The following is an 8,201-nucleotide window of genomic DNA, read 5'->3' as shown; positions in this document are numbered from 1 at the left end:
TCACTGGTCAGTCACACACATGGATCTAAATTAAGAATGGCCTTCAGCAAATGACATAGTGCAGCCAATTACATTGTCCTATCAAAACAATTGCAGTCACGTATGACTCGCAACACAAATACTGTATCTGTTTACTCATAGTAGTGAGAAGTATTGTGGTGTTTTGAACTAACGCATATGCAATGGCCTTGGTAGGCTATCATATGTGAAGAATGGAATACAGAATTGTTTCTACATGAAAGACTGGTACAATACATTTTGTTCTGAATGTTTTGATTTACAGTACCTGTCAAATGTTTGGACTTCTACTCATTCAAGGGTTTTTCTTTATTTTTACTATTTTATATACTGTAAAATAATATTGAAGACATCAAAACTATGAAACCAAAAAAGTGTTAAATAAATCTAATTAAATTTGACATTTTAGATTATTCAAAGTAGCCACCCTTTGGTGGGAACTCCTTCAAGACTGTTGGAAGTGCATTCCAGGTGAAGCTGGTTGAGAGAATGCCAAGTGTGTGCAAAGCTGTCATCAAGGCAAAGGGTGGCTAGTTTGAAGAATCTCAAATATGAAATATATTTAGATTTGTTTAACACTTTTTTGGTTACTACATTATTCTATATGTGTTGTTCCATAGTTTTGATGTCTTCACTAGTATTCTACAATGTAGAAAAATAGTAAAAATAAAGAAAAACTCTGGAATGACTAGGTGTGTCCAAACTTTTGACACGAGCAATGGACATTCGACTTGTGGAAGTCTGTCCTTTGGTCTGATGAGTCCAAATTTGAGATTTTTGTTTCCAACCACTGTGTCTTTGTGAGAAGTAGAGTAGATTAACGGTGGATCTCTGTGTGTGTGGTTCCCACCATGAAGCATGGAGGAGGAGGTGTGATGGTGCCTTGCTGGTAACACTGTCAGTGATTTATTTAGAATTCAAGGCACACTTAACCAGCATGGCTCCCACAGCATTCTGCATTGATATGCCATCCCATCTGGTTTGCGCTTAGTGGGACTATCATTTGTTTTTCAACAGGACAATGACCCAACACTCCTCCTTGTTGTGTAAGGGCTATTTTACCAAGAAGTATAATGATGGAGTGCTGCATCAGATGACCAGGCTTCCACAATCACACGACCTCAACCCAATTGAGATGGTTTGGGATGAGTTGGACCGCAGAGTGAAGGAAAAGCAGACAGCAAGTGCTCAGCATATGTGGGAACTACTTCAAGACTGTTGGAAAAACACTCCTCATGAAGCTGATGGAGAGAATGTCAAGAGTGAAAATCTCAAATATATAATACATTTGGATTTGTTTAACACTTTTTTGGTTACTACATGATTCCATACGTGTTATTTCATAGTTTTGATGTCTTCACTATTATTCTACAATGTAAAAAATAGTACAAATTTTAAAAACTTATTAAGGTGTAATAACTATATTTGGTACATTTTTTGTTTATGCTTTCTTTTATGTTTATGAGTTCAGTTCCTTTGACATTTAGGAAGTGATAGAGCCATAAACAAAGTCCACATACAACCATCACTTAGTGCCACAACGCCATTCATTGGGGAATTAATGTAATTATATATTTAGTGAGTGTGTGTGCGTTGTTAACATCTGCCTAAGTTACTGCCCAGATCTTCCAGTCTGGACGACCAGACGACGGTTCTGGAACGGCTATCACAATCCGGACACCCGCTGCCCATCCTTGTGGCGGCCTGTTCCATTTGCAGAAATCCTACCAAGGTAAACCACCAGACCGCAACGGTGATCATCAACCAGGACATCCCCTGGCCATTCCTGTGGTACTTTGCAACTTCCAGGAAACCCACCAAGGTAAACCACTAGAGTGGGACATCATTGTGGTGGACTGCTCCGCTTTCAGAAAGCCTACCAAGTTCAACCACCAGAGGGGGACTGCAACGATGATCTACAAACAGGACATCACATGGTCATTATTTTTATGTTGATTTGTAGGATAATCACAAGATCCAAACCACCAGGGGGGGACTGTCATGACGTGGCCCTTTCTGAGTGTAGGTCGTGGCTTCCCCCTCTCTCACTGACTTCACGGAGGAGAGGAAACACACATAACTATATCTCTGAATGTGTACTTTTCTCAATTATGGGGTTTGCATCTAATTCTTCTATAAAATCAATGAGTAAAGATGAAACTATTTGTGAAATGTCACGTAATGTTAACCTTTTAATTTGAGAGAATTTAATTCTCTGTACTTTCACTAGTCAGCAGCCATGCCCCAGTGAGCACAGACATGATCAGGCGTCATGGAACCGGCCTTTTCTATTGTTACGAATAAAAACCCATCCTGAGGAAATCCTCTTCAGACTAAGCAAACCCACAGCGTGAGCTGTGATTGCGAATAGTTGAGTACCGAGACTAGAAAACCATACCACGTGGTGCATTGGCTACACGGCTGGCAATGGTTAAACTCTGAGACTATCGATCCCTACAGAATAAGAGCAAATCTTAGATACTAATTACTAGTCTGCAGCTAGAAATGATGTAAACCTGGGATGCAAATGCCGGCAACCGCCGAAACATCTAATCTAAGAACAATGGATGCCTGATGTACCCATTACAACAGACACTATCAGGAGCCGCCGATAGACCTTCATCCACTCTCTGATGAACTGACTCTCCAGCAGACGGACCAACGATTCCAACAGAGAAGACAACAATGACATATGAGCGTAAATATATTGATTGGAATTATTCCCGAATGAACGAGCGTTCATGTGCAAAGGATTAGCATTTCAATGAATATAATTATCCACTTTGTGTAGTGAAGCCATTTTGTCTTTCCCGCTCCTTTATCGGTCCACACCCCCTTTCCTTTGTCCACCAAGACGTCATACCGGCTTAGCCCATTAGGGAATCTTCACTATCATTGTTAGTAACCAATATCGACTGTTTGTTTGTTTATGCATTTGTGATTATTTAGTTAGTTAGTAAATAAATGATTAAGCCAATTGGTGTATGGATGATTCATGATTCAGGCTGGATTCGTACAGATAATCAAGAATTCTTTGAAATGAGACTGACGGAAGTTAATAATAATTAATTAATAGAAGAGTAATTGATCAGATATTAAAATATCTGAAGAGTTATATTCGGAAAATTCTAAATTTGTAATCTGAAGATTTTCGGTGGTGGCCCGATTTCCTAGTTAATGACATTTACATGATTAATTTAATCACTTAATAATAATTACAGAGAATTGATTTTATAAAATAACAGTATTCACCTTTAATTATACTAAAGACACAACACTATGTGTTATGTCCCCTATATGAATACGTACCAAGTGTCTTGCAGTGTTGTGTAACCTGGAGACCATACCGTGAGGACGTGATAGGTGTCGTTGTGTGAACTGTACTCTCAACACCAACATGGACCCTGCTAAGATTTCTACCGATCTCATGGAAATATACACATGTCCATGGTACATAAGCCAGCTTTAATCAGCGTTTCCACACACACACCCTACAGTAACAGTGCTTGAATTATTCAAAGCTGCTTTACAGTAAGGTCTATATTAAATCTTAACCTAACAACAACAAATCCTGTCTAGACAATTTCCTGGAGGAACTTTTCAGAGGGAAAAGTGTATAAACTCTGTTGTACATCCATCATTCTATGCGTACCTGAATAGCATCTACAGTACACAACATTCTGTATTAAATCAAGGGGAAACTGCATGCCAATAGTTTGTGGTATGATGTTTGGCATAAGGTTAAGCTATTGAAGCACCAATACAGACAGTTGTATGGTTTTAATAATGTCACTACATGACCATGGTCGGATCATCATTAATGTATCATTTGATACCCTGATGAAGACAGCTTGGCTGTCGAAACGTTGGTAATTAAATTATTGCATCTGAGCTCCTAGAGTGTGCGGCTCTCTTTTATTTCAAGTTTTCTACTCCGCTAGCCAGCACCTCGTCTTAATAGGTGTGCGTTTCTTTTTATTCTAGACGGATCACCATTTATAGCTACCAAGCTTGTCAACAATTATAACAGTCATTGTTATTATACCACAATGAAGTACCAAAAAAATTCTGAACAAATGGCTAAACTGCACCTTGTTTGAAATGAATATAAATATCTGATTACCGATGACAAGAGGAGCTGTTTACATAGAATATTGTCTGGTTTCATCATTTGTTTAATTTATGGCAACACTTTACAACACAGAATAAAGTGGTAAGAACATGGTAATAGTATGGTTTCTTATAGCAACTTCTCACATCTAACAAAGTGACATTCCTGAGTTCTACCTGAAATGCTACCTGTAACCTGTGCCCTATTGAAGCCCATTTATCAGGTATGGAGGTAAGACCCAGATGCAGACAACGTCGAATTAACAATGGTTTAATAATCCAACAGGGGCAGGCAATATAGGTTAAGGCAGGCAGCGGTCAGTAAACCAGAGGTGGGGCAAAGGTACAGGTCGGCAGGCAGGCAGAGTGGTAAGGCAGGCGGGCTCAGAGTCAGGACAGGCAAGAGTCAAAACCGGGAGGGCGAGAAAAGAGAGACTGGGAAAATCAGGAGCTGAGACACAAAACCACTGGTTGACTTGACAAACAAGACAAACTGGCAACAGACAAACAGAAAACACAGGTATAAATACACAGGGGATAATTGGGAAGATGGGTGACAACTGGAGGGGGGTGGAGACAATCACAAAGACAGGTGAAACAGATCAGGGTGCGACACCATGACCTTAAATAAAACCTGTTGACAGAGGGAAGGGCTGTGAGGAACTGTTGACACGCATCCAGTTGTAGCCAGCTGACCCTGCAATGGTTGCCCTCTGGAAGACAGACACATTGCTGGAAGGCTCTGAGTGCTTCTGGACATAGGCAGGCTGTGTGTTTATAATGAGCTGGGATTCACGCAATGTCAGGGGAGGAGATATATTACTTTTACAAAGATGGACACCCCCATGCTCTTATCCACAGCATAACTGGCCTGTTGCCCGAAGCTACCCTCCTGACTGACAGGTAGCTCCCTAGCCTGCCTCTTGTCCAGCCACAATGCATCAGAGGAGGACAAAGCAGGGGAAGGGGAGGCTCTAATGAAGCCACTTTACACCCTTTCAATTAAGTATATAATGAGTGGAAACAATTACGCACAATAACCCACCTGCCTTTCCATGGAAACCTATGGTATGGTAACCTATCGTCCCTATCCTCTGTCCCTACCCTCTGTCACCTTGCACAACATATGATGATATATGAGTTATATTGACACTGAGCTGTTTAATAAATGGTATCACACAGAAGTGGTCATGGAGTCATTGTAAGCACATGTGCAAGCAATAGCTTACATAATCCTCTTGCTATTCATCTTGCAATTCATATCACACAGGCATTCATACTGTATTTTACTGTACTGTATACCGCCATGGGACAGGGCCAATTAGCACTCTTCACTGCAGACTATTCTAAGATTTCTGCACTGTAACATATCTGATGTGAAGGCTTCATGTAACAGATCTGACGTGTACAGTAACAGATCTTTGAGGCAGGAAGAGTTCTCACTGTTCGACAGCATCCAAGACTTCCATGGTGATATAAACTATATATACAAAAGTATGTGGACACCCGTTCAAATGAGTGGATTTGACTATTTCAGACACACCCGTTGCTGACATGTGTATAAAATTGAGCACACCGCCATGCAACCTCCATTGACAAACATTGGCAGTAGAATGGCCTTACTGAAGAGCTCAGTGACATAAAAGGATGCCACCTTTCCAACAAGTCAGTTCGTCAAATTTCTGCCCTGCTAGAGTTTCCCCGGGCAACTGTAAGTGCTGTTATTGTGAAGTGGAAGGTTCTAGGAGCAACAACTGCTCAGCCTTGAAGTGGTAGGCCACACAAGCTCACAAAATGGGACCGCTGAAGCGTGAAGAGCGTAAAAATCTGCCTCCTGAAGCAACGTCAGCACAAAAACAGTTCGTCGGAAGCTTCATGAAAAAGGTTTCCATGGCCGAGCAGCCACTCACAGCCTAAGATCACTATGTTCAATGGTTCAGGCTAGGCCCCTTACTTCCAGTGAAGGGAAATCTTAACGCTACAGCATACACTGACATGCTAGACGATTCTGTGCTTCCAACTTTATGTCAACAGTCGGGGGAAGGCCCTTTCCTGTTTCAGCATGACATTGCCACCGTGCACAAAGAAGGTCAATACAGAAAGGGTTTGTTGAGATTGGTATGGAAGAACTTGACTGGCCTGCACAGAGCCCTGACCTCAACCCCATCATGAATTGGAACGCCGACTGCGAACCAGGTCTAATCACCCAACATCAGCGACCAACCTCACTAATGCTCTTGTGGCTGAATGGAAGCAAGTCCCTGCAGCAATGTTCCAACATCTAGTGGAAAGCCTAACCATAAGAGTGGAGGCTGTTATAGCAGCAAAGGGGGGACCAACTCCATATTAATGTCCATGATTTTTGAATGAGATGTTCGACAAGTAGGTGTCCACATACTTTAGGTCATGGAGTGTATGGCAAACATCATGAGCCATTGAGTAAGATACCAATCAGTTTCATGGTCTTATGTAACGACAGTTCACGTCTGGGTAAAGTAATGTATTTAAAACCTTAAGCATAGGCATTGGCCATCTGAAAGACTGGCATTGGCATTATCATTCAGCAGTAAATGAGTCCCTACTCTGCACAATTTGCATTACTCCCTTGAAAATGGATAAATAATTATCTTGCCATTTTTACTTGGCAGCTTATTAAAGTGAGACACTAGGGAAAAGCTTGATAAGATGCGACTGTAGGTTAGTTCCATTTCATATGGGCAACATTGGAACCAAGATCTGTCATTGGGAATTGTAGTTAATTGTAGAAGATTAGCCTGCTGTTTGGATTATTGTTGAGTAATAAGATTGTTAATTATAAGGTTAATAAAATCCATTATGGATTGAGATCGAAAGATAGAGCTTTATTTGAGATGTACTTCACCTTGCATTTGTGTATAGCCACTCCGTTGTGTGTATATCCATGATGGGTTTGGTGTCCCAATGCGCTTTAATGCTGAACTACACCTGACGTTGGTAGCCGCATGTATTGTAGAGTTTACCAGTAGTTTCCTTTCCAAATAAAACACATCAAGTTTGGATGAAGTACAAGGGAGGTTTTGCAACGCTTTTTAATTAGTCCTCGGAGCTGCGGACATCACCTCCGTTATCCTTCATTGGAGTGCACAGAAGAACACGACATAAAAAGTGAAAGGTATGGTAACCACAAAAAGTAAACTACATAGTTGAGGTAAGTTACATGGTCAGATGTTTGTATTACAATTCTCTGCTGTGACCTTTAAATACCTGGTTTGACCTGAAGGCATAGGCCGTATGCCTACTTTTTATCTAGTGTGCCAATAAAAACATTTGTTTTACATGTTTACATGTGTTTTGATAGACCACAAACTTTATTTATTTAATTACTTACTACTTTATTTCGTATTCAACTCGAGGTAGAATAACTGGTGACCAGTTGAACAACGTGGTCTGTTGCTTTTATACAACGGATGCAGCCTTCTTTAGAACGACACTGCGGTAGACTTGACGATAGGTCGTATGGCAGGAATTGTGTAGTTTTCCTTAACCAGGTCAGGCGCAATGTGTTTTTTAAACTCAGTAAATACTTTCCCTATAGGCCCACTGCCATCAGGTGGCAGACGTGAGGTAATCGAGGGACCAGAGTGGAGAGTCAAAGAGAAACAGAACTCGATAACCCCTATTCTTATCCCTCAGCTGCATGGTTCTGTATTTCAGAGAGGTGGTGTGAGGTAATACAAGGCCCGCCCCACTGTGTGCTTTTCCAATGTGGCATTTACCGTTAAAATAAACAGGGTGAATGGATCTCAAAGAGCCATGCAGCAGCAGTGCGCGCCACCTGCATGTGTGCTTATTTTCATGATGCAAATAGCACCTATTATAAAACACATGTTCTATTCCCCTATTATGAAGGTTTCAATTTAATCCACGTATAGAACGTATTGCTTATGATGACTATCAGTCAGTTGTTGTGAAGTTCCCAATTGCCAAGAGGTCATTGCGTCATGACGCAAAAGAAATATACAAAAAAGTTGGATGACTAATCAGGGACACATTTGTTTTTACTAAAACCACTTAATTAAAAAAAAATGTAATCT

Source organism: Oncorhynchus kisutch, linkage group LG4 (assembly GCF_002021735.2).
Source record: "Oncorhynchus kisutch isolate 150728-3 linkage group LG4, Okis_V2, whole genome shotgun sequence".
NCBI lineage: Eukaryota > Metazoa > Chordata > Actinopteri > Salmoniformes > Salmonidae > Oncorhynchus > Oncorhynchus kisutch.
The sequence above is the reverse complement of the archived record's forward strand: the minus strand, read 5'-3'. Positions refer to the sequence as shown.